The sequence below is a fragment of the Pantherophis guttatus genome, chromosome 4 (genome assembly GCF_059756535.1).
Source record: "Pantherophis guttatus breed Tessera chromosome 4, ASM5975653v1, whole genome shotgun sequence".
NCBI lineage: Eukaryota > Metazoa > Chordata > Lepidosauria > Squamata > Colubridae > Pantherophis > Pantherophis guttatus.
The window spans coordinates 121,169,050-121,191,436 of record NC_142066.1 but is presented as its reverse complement, the minus strand read 5'-3'; positions in this window follow the sequence as shown (position 1 = coordinate 121,191,436).

The following is a 22,387-nucleotide window of genomic DNA, read 5'->3' as shown; positions in this document are numbered from 1 at the left end:
AGATCTCAGAGACTGCTGCCAAGGAAATACTCTTCAATCCACAGGCTCATTCATCCACTTATTCATTCATCAACCTTGAATTTTGGAGAGAGTGCAACTCTGTTTAGCTAAAACAGATTGAAATCCACCTAACCAAAGGGTTATTTTTTAGCTTACATTGATATACCATTTGGAGGAGGAAGCTGAAGGTAATATGTATTGCCACTTTGTGGAACTGGGGATTGTTGAAATGAAGCTCATTAAGGCTTTCTGCAGTCAAAGTTATAACAATCAATCCTTGATTTAGAAAAAAAATTATTGGGTCAGTGTTGTTAATACAAGTTAACACTTCCATAGATCTTTAATGTAGTGCACCATTATAGTTATTAGAGCTTATATTGGCTGTGTTTATAGAATGCAGTGAGCCATGGTTTCATACTAGCCATACCCTTACTTGGATTCAAACTTGGGCTGCCTGCATGTTAGGCAGTTGTATTAATCTCTGAGCCACAAATTCTCCTCCCTTCATCAGCTTGAGCCAGGGGAGAGATTAAGTGTTTTTCTATCGAGACACCTGGTCTACTCCAGCATGTGGAACCGCGCATACTGCATCCCTTTTGCCTTTCAGCTCCAATCCAGGAGCCCTCAAGCAGTCACATTCACAACAAACTATTTTATACCAAATTTATATTTCGCTGATAAAGAAATAAAGGGAGACTCATATAGATCTATTTCAAGCTATTTAGCTCTCATCAGCTAGTCATACCCTTACTTAGATTCGAACTTCGGCTGCCTGCATGTTAGGCAGTTGTATTAACCTCTAAGCCACAAGTTCTCCTCCCTTCATCAGCTTGAGCCAGGGGAGAGATTAAGTGTTTTTCTATCGAGAAACCTGGTCTACTCCAGCATGTGGGAGCATAGCTGACTGGAGAATTCTGGGAGTTGCAAAGCTCAAATCCTTAATACATATGGCTTACAGCATATGCGAACCCAGTCATTTGGTATGTAACAGTCAGTGTTATTCATATTGAAAGCATAGGTATAAGTATACACAACTGATAAACATTGAGATTTGGGCTATAACATAAAAGTGTTATGATGTTCTAACCCTGCTCTATAAACAGCATTGTAATATGAACTTTGGATCTATATTTATTTGTTGCTTTCCTTCAGATAATTTAAGTAGTCTACATAGAGAACTTCCCATACAATTTATTCTTATAGTAACAGTTCTGGGAGGTAAGTTGAACACAGAGAATGACTATCTCAAAGCAATTATGGGAACTAAATTTGAATTTCTTTGGTGTTAGGCCAGCACTTTAACCACTACACTACAATGGGAAAAGGCATGGACAGTTCTAGGTGTTACCGTATTTTCTGGCGTATAAGACGACTTTTTAACACATGAAAATCTTCTCAAAAGTCGGGGGTCGTCTTATACGCTGGGTGTCATTCTCCTGTAACCAGGCAGACCAGCCCAAAAGACTCTGATGAGCCTTAAATGGCTCTGGCGATCCAAGCTCTGATGATCCCAGCTTTGCCTGCTAATCAGGCAACTCAGCTGGGATGCCAAACCCATGTAAAAGGAAAAAACTTGTTTCCTTTTACGTGGCTCTGCAAGCTCTGACGATCCCAGCTGAGTTGCCTGCCAATCAGGCAACACAGCTGGGATCGCCAGAGCCATTGATCCAAGCTCTGATGATCCCAGCTGAGTTGCCTGCTAATCAGGCAACTCAGCTGGGATCGCCAGAGCCCTGTAAAAGGCAAAAAGTTTTCCCCCTCCAGCTTGCTTACCTTAGCTGCTAATCGCAACGCTTGCCTTGCTTCGCTTGCCTGAATCCATTTCATCAGCAAGCCACCTCCTGCCTGCAATCAAGCAGGCAGGAGTTGTAGACTTCAACTCCCAGAATTCCTCAGCCAGCAAAACAAAGCTGGCTGAGGAATTCTGGGAGTTGAAGTCTACAAGTCTTAAAGTTGCCAAGGTTGGAGACCCCTGTTCTATTGGGAAAGTTTTTTTCCCCTTTGGGATCTTTAAAAAAAATAGTTAATTGGGTTTTTTTTTAGTTGTTCTTTTTTAGACCTAGCCATTTAAAGTTTAGGAAGTTTTAAATTTAGTTTTCATATAAAAATAAAAAATAAAATAATATTTGTGCAGCTTTCTGAGATTTAGTGTGTTTCTGTAGTGTTTCACTCTAACTATACAAACACAGAAAATCTCACAAAGCTGTATGTGGAATTTTGTGTGTGTAAAGTGTCAAAGTTGTTTTTTTGGGCTTTTTGTGGCTGTGTGAGGTTCCTGCTTGTTGCAGGGGCCATTTTGGGTCTAGCACAGCTGCTTTTACATTGTGGGTGAGCCAGTTGTGTTGTGTTGTGTGTGTGTTAAATGCAAAAGTTGTTTTTTTGGGCTTTTTGTGGCTGTGTGAGGTTCCTGCTTGTTACAGGGGCCATTTTGGGTCTAGCACAGCTGCTTTTATATTGTGGGTAAGCCAGCTGATGTTTTTTAATTTTTATTTGGTGTGCGTTGGAAGAGGGCTAGTCTTATACAGTGAGTATAGCCCAAACCCTATATTTTAACAGGAAAAGTCGGGGGTCGTCTTATACGCCCAGTCGTCTTATACGCCGGAAAATACGGTACATCTTTTCAAATCATCAGTGAATAAATAAGTAATAATTGCTGCAATATAATATTTGTATGTCCAAAGGAATGATTATTTAAAACTACTAATGGTTAAAAAAATCAAATTATTTTTTCATTGGTTGAAAACCTTTTCCAGAGAAGTGGTTGAAGCAATCTATATATCTGTCTGAGATTCAGCAGAAATAACATTGCTGCCTGTAGAATATCATTACTTATTTTCGTCAAACTAATGAGATATTGGCATAGTCTCGTATAGCAGTTGGATATAATATCTTCTAAGAAAAGAAAATAATTGCCAGAGGATAAAGAAAAGAGCAACAAAATTTATTGAGGAGTTAAAACAATTCTTCTACAAGGAAAAATTATGATGCATGGATTATTGTTATTTTTTGGAGTATATAGAAAATGAATCAGACGGATATAATAAGAGTCAGAAAAAATTAAAATCACACAACAAAGGTTTTCTACCTCTCTTAGAGCATGGATTCATAGCTAAATAATAGGACAAATCTTTTTAGTGAAACTTTTGTAATGGTGGCTGCCAACTTGGATGGCTTCGGAAGGAATTTAGATCAACAATTATGTGCAGAAGTGATGGAAAGAAGACTGGTGACAACATTCTTCAAGGAGAAAATCTGGGAATTGGCTACTTTTAGCTTTGAAAAAAGATTTCTGTGTAGGGCTATCATGATACAAATACCGAAAAACTGTCATACTGAAAAGTCCAATAGCTATTTTTGCTTCTGAGAGTACAAGACCGTACATAGAATAGAACAGAGACCAAACTTCATTGGCTTAATTAATACTTTGGAGGTCTATGAATCTGATTAAATTGTTATTAAATTCATTCATATTATATGGCTACCCATTTCACATACAAGTGGCTCTGGGAAGTATGCAACAAATTTTAAAACAGCTAATTATATTAAAAAGTATAATTAAAAAGTATAAAGTATATCATATAGTTTAATTACCTACAGGAAGGGCTTATGGCAAGAGATGGGCTCATAAAGATCAGGAAGAATATGTTTGGAAAACAACTGACTCCCTCATCAAAAGGGCTTTAAGCTAAAACAGGAGTGGGGAGGAGACCAATTTATAGGACCAAAACCAAAGCATTAACCCTAACACAACATATCAGACAATGAAAAATGGAGTGGTTAGAATGAAGGGACACTCAGGTATAAAACAGGTGATGCAGGATGTAAATGCAGCCAAAAAGAGTTCAGATGCCTGTACACTCAGACTCAGAGTTTGGGAATCAAACAGAGAGAACCTAAAGTCCTAGTACATGAGGGCAGATACAATATTGTTGCCATTACTGAAACTTGGTGGCATGGAACCGATACTATCACATTCTACTGGAAGGATATAAATTGTTCAAAAGAAATGGGTCCAACAAAAGAGTTGTATTGTATGTAAAGAATTATTACACCTCTACAGAAATACAAAAGACGAAAGTCTTCTTGCAAGTATTTGGGTGAATATTGGGGGGGAAAAGAAATGGAATCACTATGATAGTGGCCCCCAACTTAGTGAAGGAAATAGATGGATTTTTGCTAACCAGTTAGCTGAGATATGCAGGAAACACCCTCTGTAGTAACAGGGGATTTGAATTACCCTGACATCAATTAGGAAGCAAATTCTGCAGTGAGTGGGAGATTGAACAGTTTCCCGGTATGCTTAGCTGACAAGTTTGTCATCCAAAAGATGGAGAGGGAATTAGAAGATGAGCCATACTAGACTTAATTCTTACTAATGAGAATGAAATGGTTGAAAAAGTGGAAGAAGTAGAAACATTGGAGATAGTGACCATGTCATTCACCATAAAGCAGGCACAGGTAACTGAGCAAACTCAAACTAGTGTTTTAGACTTTAAGAGAGCTGACTTCAATAAATTAAGAAAAAGAATAGAAAAGATTCCATGGATGGAAATCCTAGAGGGGAAAAATAGTTATGGATGCTTGGCAAATTTTGAAAAATGAGATAATAAAGGCCTAAACATGAATAATATCACAGTGAGAGAAAACTAAGAGACTCCAGAAACCAGGAAACAGCATCCATCATAAATATGAACCAGTTGCTAAGTGTCTGAATTTTGAATTTTGAACATGTGATCATGGAGATGCTGCAATGGAAAGTAAACATCAAAAACAGTCATAAATCACTTTTTTTCAGTGCTGTCGTAACTTTTTAACGGTCACTAAATGTTGCAAGACAAAGGCTATCTATTCTAGAAGCCAGTATGGGTTTGTTAAAAGCAGATTATGATAAACAAACCTTGTTGTCTTTTATAAACTGGCTAAATTAGTGGATTAAGGAAATGCTGTGGATATAGTATACTTAGACTTCAATAAGGCATTAGATAAAAACCACAGCCTACTAATTAGTAAAATAGAATAGTGAAGAATAGATAGTACATAAACAGATGATTATGCAGTTGGCTGACCAACTGCACTCATGATGTACTAATGGAACTACATTTATATGGAGGGAATTATGCAATGGGGGGCACCTCAAGGTTCTGTCTTGAGAGGGACAGGCTGATTTCATTGCCTGGCACCCAGATGCCCTCGCTTCCCCCAAGCATTTCTTTGCCTACCTGATTTCCAGATTGGTTGTGTTTCTCACCGTCGTGTGCACAGAAACAAAAGTTTGTAGGACTAAAAAAAAAAAAGTTCAATCAACCAATTCCAACTTTTTTTTTCTCAAGTACTTGGGATTTATTGATTGAACATTTTAGTCCTACAAACTTTTCTTGAGAAATGCGATGGAGAAATGTGACAGATCTGGAAATCAGTATACAAAGAAATGCTTGGAGGAAGTGAGGGCATCTGGCTGAAAGGGGGCCGTCTCTCTCCAGCAGCTGCACAGGCCTGCTGGAGGGAAGGCTGGCACTTAAATGCAGTGGCATTCCAGCTCTGCCTGGGAAGAGGCAGCCAGGATGGACACTGCAGGCAGGACATGGCGAGAAATGCAACAGAGAAATGTGACGGACCTGGAAATCAGGTAGGCAAAGAAATGCTTGGGGGCATCTGGGCAGTGGTGGGTGGGGCAAACTTCACAGCATAGCACTGCAATGGAGAAATGAGCAACAGAGCAGCTGCTGCAAGGGAAGGAGGTGGCCACTTTCCCTCTTTCTTCTCCCTGCTCCTCCTCCTTCCCTAATGCCAACTACTCCATTTCCCATTTCTCCATTGCAGTGCAGTGATAGTGGGGTGGTGGTGGTAGTTTAACGACTGGTTTGCCCCGGAGAAAGTTGGCCGTTGTAGGAGGCTCATCCCGCATGTGCAGTGAGCTGAAGGACAGGGATGGGCCATACCTCCTATGACGACCAACCTGATCCTGGGTGAACCAGTTGTTAAATTATTTGAATCCCACTACTGAGTAGAGGGATAATATAAAGATCACAAGGAGTCAGGGGTGGGTTCTACTTATCTTTACTACCGGTTCGCAGCGGGGCCACGCACACGCGCTTACTTCGCTCATGTGTGCATGCGCTCTTCAGCGCAGGCACAGAAGCTTCTATGCATGTGCAGAAGTGTTTTGATGATGTTGGGGTCGGTGGGCGGAGCCTCCTGCCGGTTTTACTACTGGTTCTATAGAACCGGTGCGAACCGGTGACAACCTACCATTGCAAGGAGTGATAGTACAACTCTATACTGTACTATAAGACCACACCTGGAATTCTCTGCCCAATTCTGGACACCACGATACAAAAAGACCCTAGAAAAAGTGCAGAGAAGAGCAACAAAGATGTGATAAGGGGTCTGGAGGCTAAACTATACAAAAATCTATACTGGGTATATTTAACATAATGAAGAGAAAGCTTTGAAGTGACATGATAGTGACATCTTCCAATAAAGGAGATTGATTTATTCTCCAAAGAATCTGGGGACAGGACAAAAAGCAATGGGTGGAAGCTCATCAAAGAGAGATCCAACATGGAACTAAGGAGAAATTTCTTGAGAATGAGAAAAATTAATTAATGGAGTAGTTGCCTCCCAGAGTTGCGGGTGCTCCATTGCTGGAGGTTTTAAAGAAAAGGCTGAACAACCATTTGTCTGGGATAGAATCAGGAGTTCTGTTTTGAGCAATGTGTTGAACTAGGACCGCAATGGCAAACCTATGGCATGCTTCAAACAGGTGGCAAGTGTAGCCATATCAGTGGGCACACGAGGTCAGCTCTGATGAGCATACGTGCACTGGCCAGCTGATTTTCGCATCTTCTGGGCCCAACAGAAGTAGGGAAACAGGCTGTTTTCTGCCTCCAGAGGGCCTGGGGATTGGGGAAGGCCTGTTTTTCTTTCTCACCTGACTCCAGGGCCTCTTTAGGAGTCTGGGGAGAGCAAAAACGGCCTTCCCCACCTCCCGGAGGTCCTCCAGAGGCCGAAATCGCCCGGTTTGACAACTTCCGATCTCACCAGAAGGTGTTAAATAGGCCGTTTTTGGCCTCCAAAGGACCTCTGGGGGGTGGGGAAGGCCATTTCCACCCTCCCCAGACTCCTAGAGAGGCCCTGGAGTCAAATGAGAAAGAAAAATGGGCCTACCGAGCCATCGCATGCCAGGAGCGGGGGGAGGGGGGTCGCATGTGCATTTACGGGGGCGGGGCACATAGAATTATGGGTGTGGGCATGCATGCGCGCGACCCCCCTGCTCCCCTTCCTGGCACATGATGGCAAAAAGATTAGCCATCACTGGACTAGGACCTCCAAGGTCCTTCCCAGTCCTATGATTCTATTTTTAAGGTCTATTTCTGGGGAATGTGAGTAAGAGTATATAAAAGTACTCATGACCTCCTTTGGAGCATCCAATACATTTTGTACTAACTAGGATGGAAATAAAATGATTAGTTAACAGGCCTTTTATATGGTCTTGTTAATTCCAGAGATGACATACCAAATGCAGCAGAATACAAAAGACAATTCTGGCAATAAAAGAATTTTATTCACAGAACACACTGGGTTTTTTTTCCATTTGCAAAAGGAACTTATTACCTGTAATATGCATACTGATTCCTGTCAAAATATGATGATTCAAATGGTCCATTAACATTCCCATCATTCTTCCTTCCCACTGAATTCTATCTGTCACTGTAGTTTGTCACATGCACAGGTATTTTGAGAATAAATATTTCATTTTTAGGTTTTCAACAAACTGTTTAAAATACTTATGTTTCACTATGAATATATGCACTATGAATATTATGAATATTAATATTCATAATATTCATAATACTCTGAACAGTGAATTTTACTGATGATGTCTGAAAAAGCTATTTTTATTTTAATTTGGGGGTTTGGAAATGTTTTTAATTTACTCCAGGGAAAAATAATAATGGCATAAGTGAGTATAAATGTTAACATATACAAGGTGATTGTTTAACTTTAATAGTGATTGAAGAACTAGCTATGGAATGAAGTGTTTTTAATTAAATTGGCATATTGTTTAAATTAGCCTCCATTCATGATGATGATATGAATTTTCTTTACTTTAAAATGAAAAAGAGGTCATTCCTATATAAACCGTTATTTTCTTTAATACATTTTTCTTTCTTTCCTTCTTCTAAAAAAATCTGTATTGTGTTCTACTTCCATTAATTATCAAGGGTTTATTTACAAGACAATAATTAATTATACCTTTGGGGAAGCTCAAGTATCTAAGATGAATCAAAGCAGACTTGATAAGAAGCGATGAAAGTCTCACATAATTAAGCAAGACACTGGAGACCAATTGTTTATGGAATTATTTTGCCGGAGTTAATTGATACTAATTATTTAATCTGATTTTCTTCTTCCCAGTGAATCTTTCACCAATTCACAGCATTATGTTAATGGCAGAGAGACAACTGACTTTAGCAAGGTGTCTGCATCAGGATCTTACTTCTATACAGAAATTTTATTGGGCAAAAGCTGAAGTTTTAGAATTTTATTCAATCAAGGTTCAAGTTATACAAAGCGTAAAAGATTTTTATGTATAATACATCCAAAATCCTGTTAGTTTTTTAAGCTTCACGTTGCATTTTTGGTATTTTATTTCATTGTTAAATTATATTAAAGTTGTTATTCTTAACTGGTGTGGTCAGAATCCAATTAAGGAAACAGTCATTGTCTTTCCTAAATTATAAATTGTGTTCTAAATGTAGTTTGTGGAATAGACTTTGATGCATGATAAAATAAAGAAGTTGCTAATATTATCATTTTCATGCAGAAATTACAGACTGTTATGATATGTACCAATAAAGGAGAATATTTGTAGCTCTGAATTGACATGAGGGGTCTTTGATGCTCTCTGAGCTTGGTTGCTTTCTTGCAGACATTTCATTACCCAAACTAGGTAACATCATCAATGCTAGCATTCCCTGGTGTATTTGGACGTGGCTGGTCACATTTTCCCAATTGAAAGTATATCTGTCTATATGTTGTGAAATTAAAGATGAATCATGATGAAAATTCTTTAATTTCACAACTTATAGACAGATTTAACCATAGTTTCAACTGGGAAAATGTGACCACCTTAGACCAAGCCAAGTCCAAAAATACTAGGGAGCCTGACACTCAAATTAGCCATTAATAAATGCATAGACATTAACAACATCTATAGACTATGCAAACTGTCACCCAACCCAAAAAGGAACAAAAAGACTCAAGCACCTTTCCACCAACAATCAGCACCCAGATCAACATAGATTAACTCAAAGGTTAACATCAGACCAACAATCCTGTAGACAATTCCCCAATCAAGAAACTGCCAAAGAAGCCAACAGCAAGCAGCCCAACCAAGGAATCTCTAAAACCACCCCCACCAACACAGACAGGCAAGTCACCAGAATATAAATTGACAGCAAACTGCACACCTTACTAGCACTGATGATGTTAGCTAGTTTGGGTAGTGAAACGAGGAAGCTCAGAGAACACCAAGGACCACTCATATTATGATATGTGGTTGATTATTTTCTCACTTTAAAAATATTCATTAAAGGTTTTGATAGAAGATAATATTTGTAGCTCTGCATTGAAGTGTGGGATCCTTCGTGCTTTCTGAGATTGCAGATGTTTTTTCAAAGAAGCTGGAAATGTGTCTAACAAATGTTTTATGTTTTACATTTGCCACTTATATACCTTCAGATAGACTTTAACTCTTAGAGTTTTAATTATTCTATATTAATGGAAATGGCTAACTCCTCCTGATTGTGTCATTAAATAGAGCAAGTCTAGGGAAAATAAAATTGAAAATCATATACTATGTCAGGTTTCGATGTCATCTCAAATAAATTGCACTCCCAAACAATTAATCTTTGCTGAAATATTCCATTTATTGAGTACGACAGATCTGGCCCCAACTTCGTGGTAGCCGATACTCACCCTCTGACTCCCAACCCTTCCCTTTCCGTTCCCCAATTCTCATCTTCTCATTGGCCATCTTCCAAGTCAGTCTCCCCAGCTTCTGACCTCAGCCCACAGGAATGTCCCCCCTCCCATCCCATCTCCTAGGGGATATTATCTACAGAGAAAATAAGTAGGTGAAAAGTCAAGCCTCGTCCCCTCCTTTTTATGGCAGCATCAGAATGCTGACATACTAATTTACTCACAATAGAACACAGTATAATTATGTGTGTAGTTTTCTCAATAACGTATGCTGTAACTGCATATTCTAGAAATCTATGTGCCTAATTCTAAGTGCATAAACCAGTCCTTTCATTTATTTGCTTCTGAAAGAATGCCCCTTTTGATTTTGCAACATTTCCCTGAATTTTTTAGCATTATAGATGATTATTAAGATTAGTTTATGATTGATATGAATTGATATGATTTGCAACATATGATATCTTGTACAAGAATAGATCAGCATTACTTTTTAAAGATGATGCTCTACATGCTCACACAGGAGTAAAAGTCTTGTGAAGATATAAAAATAATGGTGATGGTAGTAGTGCATGAAATTCCCCCTTAAAGTTATGAGCAAATTTTCCACGAAATATTAGCAGACAATCAAGATTAAATCAAATTTCGACTACTAAATATCATTCACATTTCTTGTAGTAATATTTCCAGAAATTTCAGCTTCACACTTTGCCAATATGCCTAGAAATGTCATCTATTTGTAAAAAAAAAAAAAAAAAAGTTTTCTGAAAAAAAAAGCAAATAAAAGAAGAAGTAAAATGAAATGGAAAAGTTCCAAAACTGCTCTGGTAGTGACTGGGCAGTCTTCATCCCATCAAAATACCTTATTCTGTAAAATTCACCTCATTTAGAAAAGTATATTAAGGAGTTGCATCTATTTATAGTTTTCTGGATCTTGTTCTAGCCTGGGCTAATTTCTGAAATGAAGAATCAATTCCCAGATTGATTTTTGCATCTGTTACACAGCAGCATCTCCTGGCAAAACAGGTAATCAAAACAAGTGAGATAGCAATAGCACTTATATTTACCATATTTTTCGCACTATAAGACACACACCGGAACATAAGACGCACATTATTTATTTATTTATTTATTTATTTATTTATTTATTCGAATTTCTATACCGCCTTTCTCCTTTCGGACTCAGGGCGGTGAACAGCCAGATAAAAAACATCTATACAAACATCACGGTTAAAAATAAAGTTAAAATAATTTATAAATTTGGCCCATAATTTAAAACTTGTCAATTTAAAATAAATATTAAAATTTTAAAACTAACCCTAAAATCAGGACAGACCGGCTAACTGAAAAAAATAAGTTTTTAGGGCCCGACGAAAAATCCGGAGGTTGGAGATCACTCGTATCTCTGGGGGTAGATTGTTCCATAGGGTAGGTGCCACCACAGAGAAGGCTCTCCTCCTGGGGGTCGTCAGCCGGCATTGTCTGGCGATGGCATCCTGAGGAGGCCCTCTCTGTGGGAGCGAACCGGCCGGTGGGAGGCTATTGGTGACAGAAGGTGGTCCCGTAAGTACCCTGGCCCTAAGCTATGGAGCGCTTTAAAGGTGATCACCAACACCTTGAAGCGCACCCGGAAGTCCACCGGAAGCCAATGCAGCTCGCGCAGGAGAGGAGTCACATGGGAGCGCCCCGTCGCTCCCATAATCCCCCGCGCAGCCGCATTCTGCACCAGTTGGAGCCTCCGGGTGCACCCCAAGGGGAGCCCCATGTAGAGAGCGTTACAATACATTAGCTTTAGAGGAGGAAAACAAGAAAAGAAAATCTGCCTCTACCTCCCTGCATCCATCTGGTATTCATCTGGCTAGCGTCCTTGCAGCAAACAGAAAACAGCCTGGTCAGCTTTAGCATATCTGTATCAAATGATACAGATACCTGTAAATCTGAATAAGAAATTCTTTTTAGATCTTAACAAAAACATTAGGAAATTTATATGGGGTGGGAAAAGACCAAGGATTTCACTTAAAATCTTACAAGGAAAAAGGGATTTAGGAGGATTTGGACTCCCAGATTTGGAAAGATATTACAGGGCAGCCAAGCTAGTATGGATAAGGGAGTGGGCCACTCTGGAAAATGAAAGGATTCTAACGTTGGAAAGCCACGACCTACAGAAAGGGTGGCACGCATATTTATGGGACACAGAGAAGAAAAAGAAAACATATTTTCATAGGCATAAAATTAGAGATACTTTAATACAAACATGGACCGCAATTAAACAGCGATATTATAAAAAAGTCCCAAAGTGGCTCTCCACGATGGAGGCCCTGATTTATCCTAATAGATGAGGAATGAAGAAAATGTGTAGATACAAAGACATACTAGATGAAGGAGGAAATCTTAAGTCTAACGATGCCTTGAGAGATCAAGGTATCAATTTAGACTGGTGGACTTATCTACAAATAAAGTCTAGATACCAGAAAGACAAGGAAGAATGCGGCTTAGAACTAGGATCTAGTGGATTCGATAAGATTTTGATGGGAACAGAAAAAAAGATTTTGGCCAAACTATATAACTACCTATTAGATGAAGATAGAACAGAGGACATAATTAAAAACCAAATGGCAGCATGGGAGAAGAATATTGGATGCAGTATAAATTTTAACGAATGAGAAGAGGCATGGAATAGGAATTATAAATTGACCAGAGCAGTGATTTATAAGGAAAACCAGTATAAAATGTTACACAGGTGGCATCTAGCCCCTGCTAGGCTAGCAAAGATGTATCCAAATATTCACCCAAACTGTTGGAAATGTGGTCATGGGCAGGGCACCTTCTTCCACATGTGGTGGACATGCCCTGATGCGAAAAGGTATTGGAGCAAGATTTGGAGATGGTTACAAGAAATAATTGGAGAAGATATTGAATTGACACCTGAAATATTTCTCCTGGAAATAGTAAAGAGGAATTATGGAAAGAAAAAGATTTATTTCTTTTAAGTGGTATGAAAGAGCCTTGGTAGTACTAGGGTTTAAGGCACCCTGTTATTAAGCTGCTTAAGACCAGCTGCCTGCAATTACTGCAGGGTTCGAATCTCGCCAAGGCTCAAGGTTGACTCAGCCTTCCATCCTTTCTAAGGTAGGTGAAATGAGGACCCAGTTTGTGGGGGCAATAAGCTGACTTTGTATAAATATACAAAAAGGATGAAGGCTATTGCTGAGCACATTGTAAGCCGCCCTGAGTCTTCGGAGAAGGGCGGCATATAAATCAAAATTAAAATAAAAAAAATAAAAATAAAAATATTTAATTATACATATCACCACTGCTGCAAGACTGGCATACACACAATACTGGAAAGAGAAAGATCTGCCAACAGAAGAACATATAATTAGGAAAATACTGGCATGCGCAGAGATGAGCAAACTAACACATGAAATAAATGAGGATGAAAGCTCAGAATACCATACTGTTTGGGGAAGGTGGTATGAATGGATGAACGATAAAATAAAAAAAGGAGAAAAAGATGTGTCTAATAAAAGGAATAAGTAGCTTAAGAAATACCAGGTGCATATCTTGTGTATATGTATATTTGTATAAACACTGCACTTCCGATGTAAATAGAAATGATACTTAATGTACTTTACAAACTTAATAAAATATTTTTTTAAAAAAAGCTTTGGCATGTTATTGCAGCCCCAGCACATGGCTCATCAGGACTCTGGTCTGTTGCACCCACCACTGGTCAACTGAACTGAGCTGCAGCTACCGCTGGGGAACACTGGAGCCTTTGCTGCTGAGAAGCTGATTGGTGGTTCGATTGGCCTCCTAGAATACCTAATCAGCTGTTCTAGGCGGTGGGGATTGCAGTCGTGAACGGTGGCTGTGATCCCTGCTGCCTAGAACAGTTGATCAGTGGTATTCCGGGAGGCCAATCCAACTGCCTATCAGCTGCTCAGCAGCAAAGGCTTCAACATTCCCCAGCGGTATAGTATGGCAGCAGTAGTGACAGGCACCAACCTCCCTCCCCCTGCCACAATATTCACTCTATAAAACACATAGACATTTCCACCCATTTTTTGGGGGGGAGAAATCCATCTTATAGTGTGAAAAATACAATATATTCCACTTCATAGTGCTTTAGAGCCCTTTCTAAGTGGTTTACAGAGTCAGGATATTGCCCCCAACAATCTTGACCCTCATTTTATCAACCTTGGAAGGATGGAAGGATGAGTCAACCTTGAGCCAGTCAGGATCAAACTCTTGGCAGTGGACAGAGTTAGCCTGTAATGTGCATTATAATCATTGTGCCACCATGCCACAGATTCCTAATGTTAATCTCTTTATATTAATATCACTGAAGGGCATTTGCAAAGTTCGTTCAATCAGTCATCCATTCATTCAAGTATATTAGTCAATCAACTTGTGAGAGGGATCTTGGGAGTCTTAGTGGACAATCACTTAAATATGAGCTAGCGGTGTACTTCAGCTGCCAAAAAAGCCAACACTGTTCTAGGCTGCATAAACAGAGGGATAGAATTAAGTTCACATGAAGTGTTAATACCACTTTATAATGCCTTGGTAAGGCCACACTTGGAATACTGCATCCAATTTTGGTCACCACAATATAAAAAAGATGTTGAGACTCTAGAAAGAGTGCAGAGAAGAGCAACAAAGATGATTAGGGGACTCAAGGATAAAACATATAAAGAATGGTTGCTGGAACTGGATATGTCTAGTCTTATGAAAAGAGGTGTGGTGCTATGATAGCAGTGTTCCGATATCTCAGGGTTTGCCACAAAGAAGATGGAGTCAAACTATTCTCCAAAGCACCTGAGGGTAGAATAAGAAGCAATGGGTGGAAACTAATCAAGGAGAGAAGCAACTTAGAACTAAGTAGACATTTCCTGATAGTTAGAACAATTAGTCAGTGGAACAACTTGCTTGCAGAAGTTGTGAATGCTCCAACACTGGAAGTTTTTAAGAAGAGATTAGATAACCATTTGTCTGAAGTGGTATAGGGTTTCCTGCCTAAGCAGGGGGTTGGACTAGAAGATCTCCAAGGTCCCTTCCAGCTCTGTTATTCTGTAACTTCAATGAACTCTGCATGGCATATAGAAGTGGCAAGTACATAAAAACAGACAGAAGATGAATTCAAACAAACTGCCCAGAATAAAAGTCTTACAATTATGTATATGCTTATAGATCTTGTATGAATATATATTAAAACAATAACAATTTGATTATGTTTGATAATGTTTAAACACTATTTACTATGAGCACAGTTAGCAGCTTTACTCTATGCCATACAGTTTCTTAAATGTAATTACATCTATGCATATAAATTCAAAAGTATTTTATTTTACATATGTACAGTTGTATAACATTGTCTCCAGTGTCTCAGTCTCATTTTCTGCTCCTTTAGCTATTGCAAAAATAAATGCTACTTTCTAGAATCCGTGTATTTGTTCAAAGGGTGTGTTTATTTCCACCAACTGATCTGGTTTACTCATTGTAAACCAGGCATGTTGCTTAGTTTTGGGTTATCATGTTCTCTATGGTTTATGAACCATGCCTTGGCTTAACATGATGTGCAAGCTTAAAACTAAATAAACTGCAGTTAATCAAGCCATGTCTTAGTTGCATTATATGAATTATTCATATATCTCAATTGAAAAAGCTGTAATCTACACTAGATTGACAAAGTGATAGAGATTAGTTTTCCTATTAGGACAGACTTAGGTACATAGAAATATATGTTTTATATGAGAAATGAAAAAAGAGAGAGAAATGCTCCAAAATTGCCCTCTGGTGTTAGAAGTAGGCCTGCCAAAATTTTAGTTTTATTTTTTTACTAGTTACTAATCAGTGCTGGCAATATTGGGGTAAAACAAGGTTGCATTATGTTTTTCAGGCTGATGATGCTACTTTTAAAATTATGATTATTCTTTAGCCTGAAGGGTGGAGGGGATATATCTGGTGATATTTTGTTATGGGCTGATAAGACTGAAAGGTCATTTATTTATTAAAGCAACGATCTGAATCACTATATAACATTCTATGTTTTTCACTTTTGTGTTAATTAAATCAATTGATTAAATAAATATCCATATGATGAATCAACCAATATTTTTAACAGACATGGCTATGATCTAGTACATGGTGAAAATGTACTGTATTAAATACAGCTATCTTTATGTGGATTATTGCTTATGTGATTTTCTATAAGACTGACTCTAGGCAGATTGAAAAAATTATATGACTACAACCATGTCAGAAACAGTATTACATAAACTTCTGAAATTAGCTTTGCAAGAGTTAAATGTGAGATATTATCATTACCATTTATAGTTAAAATGACTGTAGTATTTTTTTAAAAAATCACTAATAATATTTGTTAGTTATGGTTTTAATGTCCAGAAGAATGTTTTACAAAACACATTTTGGGATTTCCCCTTCCTCCTGACAATTTTTAGTAGAACAATTGGTATTAGGACAGCCTACACATCCAATTTGTGGCTTGATGGTGCTATGTTTTACTTCTAAGTGTCTGGAAAAAAGAAATTTACATTATATCTGCTATTTTAATGGCGCATTCTACTACTGTAATCTAAAGTGTCATGGGGAGCATTCTATGTAGCAATTACTGACCCCTGTCTGAAATATTCTTCCTATTACATTAAACATTGCAATCAATGGAGAACAAACTAGAATCAATTTTAATTGATCAGTCAGGCTTTTAAATAATTGGTGTTCATTCCACTTGTCTGACAAAAACAAAACTAGCTATGCCTAGGGCTTGACATCAAGTCTATATGAGCTCTATTCTCAAAACAAGAAGTTCTGCTTTGAGAAATGTGGAATCACTGTAGTGTTGCTTTCATAGCCCCGAGGGATAGGTAAAACATGAGGGCAATGGCATATTGAGTTAGACCGATTCAGGCTGAGTTGTACTAGAGCATTGGTACAACAATAGGCCCTTAGTCCAGACTCAACAACAAAAAAAGAGAGCTAACCATGCATGCTCAATTCACTCAAAGGCATAATATTTGCTGAAATGTTTCTCTTCAAGTGTCAGCTTGGTAAATTCCAAAATTGCCTTTTATACATTTTTAATGATGAAATATCATATCAGGAACAGGAATTCCAGTCTTCTGTTTGGCAGGCTCATTTTCTAGGTATAAAGGTTTGGTTTCCTTTGGTGAATAAGTTACTAAATATGTATTGTCCTTCAAAATTTTAATAAAATTTTCAGTGATTGTGTGACTTGTTTGTTGGAAACAAAGTTAGATGATTCTTATTTCCAAATATCATAATTTAATACAACAAAATTATAAAATGATGTATCATTGGTACATGATATAGATCAAGCTGTCAAAATGTACCAAAAAAATAATAATCAAACCAGGGTGGGAAATATGACAAGAGGGACTTCTTTTCATGCATGGTAAAATTGTGATAGAGCAAATAAATTTTGGATGCAAATCCATAGAAAAGATGCAAAAGATATTGTGAATCAACACTACAATGAAATTAGAAATACTTCAGTTGGGTTTTATGGATGTTAAACTAGAAAAGAAATATAGAAAATTAATATTGTATATGGTAACTCTGACAAGATTATTGTGTGCAAAAAATAGAAAAATAATAAAATATTTACCATAAAAGATTGATTTATAATAGTGGTGGAGAATGTAGAAATGGCAGAATTCACCAGGTCAGTTTTTTGGTCAAACAAACAACAAACAAAAAAACCCAATGCAGACTTTTTTGAAAGGCTAAAAACCTTATATGGACTTTTTTCTGAAAGAAAAAAAAAAGAAAAAATATGTATGGATTTGGGGATGAAAAAGGATTAAAGAAGGAAGGGAAAAGTAAGATAGCAACTGTTGTTAGTAAGAAGAGTGGGAGTCATACTTCTATTATTTTCTTTCTTTACTTTTCCTTTACTTTCTTCCCTTATTTTTTTCATTATTTTTAATACTTTCATTGTTTTAAAAAATTATAGATAAATTTTAAAAGATCTTATTTCCACAAGTATCCCAGACAAGTATGGATGGCATGATTGAGCTGTTAGCCAAAAAACAAAGGGGGGAGGGGGTGTTTGCTCTTTCTTTTCTGCTGTCCAACTAAAGCCTTTGGCAGCCCTAGGCTGGATCTGGCAAAATCTGTACAATGCTGTGCTCTCCTTTCTAACAATATGTGCTTGAAAGATAAGGCTTCCTGTTATCAATTAACAGTCAAGAAATTACTGCTACCTTTAAAGACTGTGAGCCTTTGGGAGATTTTGTTGTCTTGCTTGTCTATTTAAAAGAAGTGTTTGATCAAGAGAAGTGCTTAGTGCAATTACCACCTAAGTGTGAAGTTCAATCCCTTTAGCTGTTTCCTGTTCCATCTTTGTAGCTCACTTGTCATCCAAGCCAAATCAGATCTTGCACTTCACTGACTATTTATCTGTTGCATCCTGGGATGGCTGTCCTTTAGTGCTTTCTATCAGGCCAGCTTGCCTGTGTCCCATTCATTTGTTTATTTCATGCACTTGCCAATTACAGGCTTCTTCTTGAGGATGATTCTCATTACTGTAATTTAATTCTGACCAGAGCTGTACTACAGAGACTGGACTAACTGCTTTAACAATTGGAATCAAAGTGAACAGGACTATATTAACTGGGTAACTAGAAAATGATTGTTCTGTTGTATATGGTGGGAGTGGAGTTTTGAGGGGTGAAGAGGAAGAACTACATTTGGCTTTTGATTGATATGCAGGTGGGCATTACTCAAGATGAAGAAGGCCAGAGCAAAGAAATGGATTAAATCAGGATTAAACCTTTATTGGATTTCAATTAATTAAGTTAAATTAAAATCCAATAGATTGCAGGCTCAGTAATTAATACTTTTATTCTGTTACATTCAAAATGCCATTTCATGGAAACCTATGGAGCAGCTTGGGCAGATCGTGCCCAAGGTTTTTGCAAAGTCACAAATCCTAGGTTGCTCTATATTTCACATATATGGTATAAAATTTAGTAATAAATTAAGAGAATTTATTGAACTGTAAGACTTAACAATCCAACACATTATAGCCAACTTTCTTGTTTGTTCTTCTCCAAATATACCAAGTTTCAGTGCCCATTCTTTGATTTGTACAAATTCAAGAATTATTTCAATGACTAACACGTCTATAAGAGTTGAGACTGTCTTTCCATTACTAAAGCTTGGTGTTCATAAAGCTTTATGAAGTGAAGCTTCATATTATGATGACATGTTAAACAGGCAAATTTACCTATAGCAAAAAGGTTGCATGTTGTATTTGAAAACTACTACAAAGAAGTGGGCATGTTCACATTATTTAAAGAAAACCAACAAACGTGAATATTGTTGCTCTTGGAGAAAGCTCCAGGGGTGGGAGGGTAGTGTTTATGAACAAAAAGACACTAAAAGTCTTAGGTTAATATTATTCATTTCAAGACATTCTGCTAAAACAGACTAAGAAAATGAAAACAAGTTGTTGAAATTTATCTATGATTTACATAAATGCAGACTATTACTCTGATATGCTAGTAACTACAGATGACATCAGAATAAAATAATGAGTTATTGGGGGGAAGGCTGCTGTGGGTGGTTAAGCAGAAGTTTCTGAATTCTGGAAGAAAATAATTTTAAAGAGTTGCTACTAAGTTACATATTGGCTTTGTCTAATTCTGCATAAAGTATTCTAATTTATTAGAAAGCTCATTTTATAGTAATATGATAATTGAATGCTTTTAAAAGTATAATATTCATTTATTTGACTCATGATCATAGATATAACTTAAGTGAACTTGTCTAATAGTGCTAAGGTCTATTTTGACCATGAGCTATGTTTTTAAATTTTTTCCTTTAGCCTTTCTCTTATTTATTTATCAGTGTCTGCGTTGTTGTACCCCGAACAATATTTTTTTTTTTTTGCTGGTTAAAGAGTAAAAATATTTGCTGAGTCTCTCTAAACCTGTTATTTGGATTGGCTGTGTTGCCAGATAAACATAGAGAGGAAAAAAAGAAGGAGATATAATCAGCAGCAGCAGCTATATAAATAAATCCAATGAAATGTTATTTGGCAAATAAACAGTCCTTTGCAAGATGGCCACACACAAACAATCATCTCAGTCTGCCATCCATAAACCAAAAACAGGAGCAGAACTTTGTTAACAAAATTTGTTAATGAAATGGGAAAAATTAAGATTTGAATGAAAAAAGGAACAATTTATAAAAGCAGAGTCCACACCTGAATTTGCCAGGACCTGGTCCTGGAATTTTGCTTTGAAGCTAAGATTCAGACTAACACTTTTGCAGTCATAATAAACTTTTAAATTTATGCAGAATATTCTATACTGAGAAAGGACAACCATCCTTTTCAAGAACTCAGTCAAGGAACTAGGATTTCAAAGAGGGGAGATAGCTGCTCAGAGTCATTAAATATGAGATGGGTGAGAAATACATTTTATAAACAAACAAATAAATAAATAAATCTTCTGAACCATTACTATATATACGTGTGTGTGTGTGTGTGTGTGTGTGTTTCCTTCTCTCTCTCTCTCTCTCTCTCTCTCTCTGTATGTATGTATGTATATATATATATATATATATATATATATATATATATATATATATACACACATATTTGTTTTCTGAGGTTTTCGCGGGTGTTTGTATGTAGGTCTTTGGTTATTCGGGTTTTCTCCCGCGTAAAATTGGAGGTTTCTTGGCGACGTTTCGACGAAGTCTCATTCGTCATCTTCAGGCTGGTGTTCTCGGCTTCGTGCTTCCAGGAGCAATGTGAGATCGCAGCTGTCTCTTCCTTTTAACTGCTAGTGGGGGTGTGAGCTGATTGGGTGGGAACTTGGCTGTGTTCTGGTTGGGTGGAGGTGTGTTCTGATTGGTTAGGGGCTTGGCTGTGCTCTGATTGGCTGGGGGGTTGGTTGTGCTCTGATTGGCTGGGGGTGTGTTCTGTTTGGGTGGGGCTTGGTTGTGCTCAGCTTAGTCTGAGTTGCAGGGGGATTTGAGCTGGTGAGCTGCGTTGTTGTTGTTTGGCTTCATGTTTGTGGCCGTGCGAGCTCTTCATGGTGGGTGTCAGACTGCTTCATGTATGGATTGGAGGGGTTTAGTTTCTTACATGTGAGTTGATGGATTCTGCATAGGGCTGTAGTTGTTTGGCGAGAAATTTGGCTAGGTTTTGTAGAGGTGAGCCTATGGAGCTGACTATGGGTCTAAGTGGGGTTCCTTCTTTGTGTATCTTGGGGAGACCATAGAGTTTAGGGCATCTGGATGATTTCTCTCTGGGAATGATTCTTTGCTGGATCTCTTCGCTGATGGGGGAGGCTTTTATTTTGGATCTAGTGGTTTTTTCCAGGTAGGTGGTGGGATCTGTGTTTAGGGGTTTGTATGTGGAGTCTTGGAGTAGGTTGGTTAATTTGGTTTGGTAGTCAGATGTGTTCATAACCACCGTGGCGTTTCCCTTGTCTGCTGGTAGGATTATTATGCTCGTGTCTTCTTTCAGGTTAAGTAGTGCTGTCTGTTCCTCTTTGGGTAAGTTGCTTTTGGGTGGCTTGCTGGTGCAGAGGATGTTGGTGATTTCGAGTCTGATTCTGTTAGCGTCGTCGGGGTTGACTTTGGTCAGGCTGGTTTCAACTCCGCATATAATGGTTTCAGTGGGGATGTGTTTGGGAGCGACTGCAAAGTTGAATCCTTTGGAAAGGACATTGGTTTCGGCTGTGGTGAGGATCCTATCTGAGATGTTATGCACTGTTTGTTTCATGTATGGCATCATTAGCCACTTTAAACCCCTCCAATCCATACATGAAGCAGTCTGACACCCACCATGAAGAGCTCGCACGGCCACAAACATGAAGCCAAACAACAACAACGCAGCTCACCAGCTCAAATCCCCCTGCAACTCAGACTAAGCTGAGCACAACCAAGCCCCACCCAAACAGAACACACCCCCAGCCAATCAGAGCACAACCAACCCCCCAGCCAATCAGAGCACAGCCAAGCCCCTAACCAATCAGAACACACCTCCACCCAACCAGAACACAGCCAAGTTCCCACCCAATCAGCTCACACCCCCACTAGCAGTTAAAAGGAAGAGACAGCTGCGATCTCACATTGCTCCTGGAAGCACGAAGCCGAGAACACCAGCCTGAAGATGACGAATGAGACTTCGTCGAAACGTCGCCAAGAAACCTCCAATTTTACGCGGGAGAAAACCCGAATAACCAAAGACCTACATATATACATATACATATATATTTAAACTATCCTGATTCTCTGGAACTTTTGTCTGCATTTCTAAAGCAGAAACCGTTAAATGTTAAACTTGTGAGAGTGAACCTTTTTCTTTTTCTTTCAGCAAAACTTTTCAGATCCACTATTTAGAGCC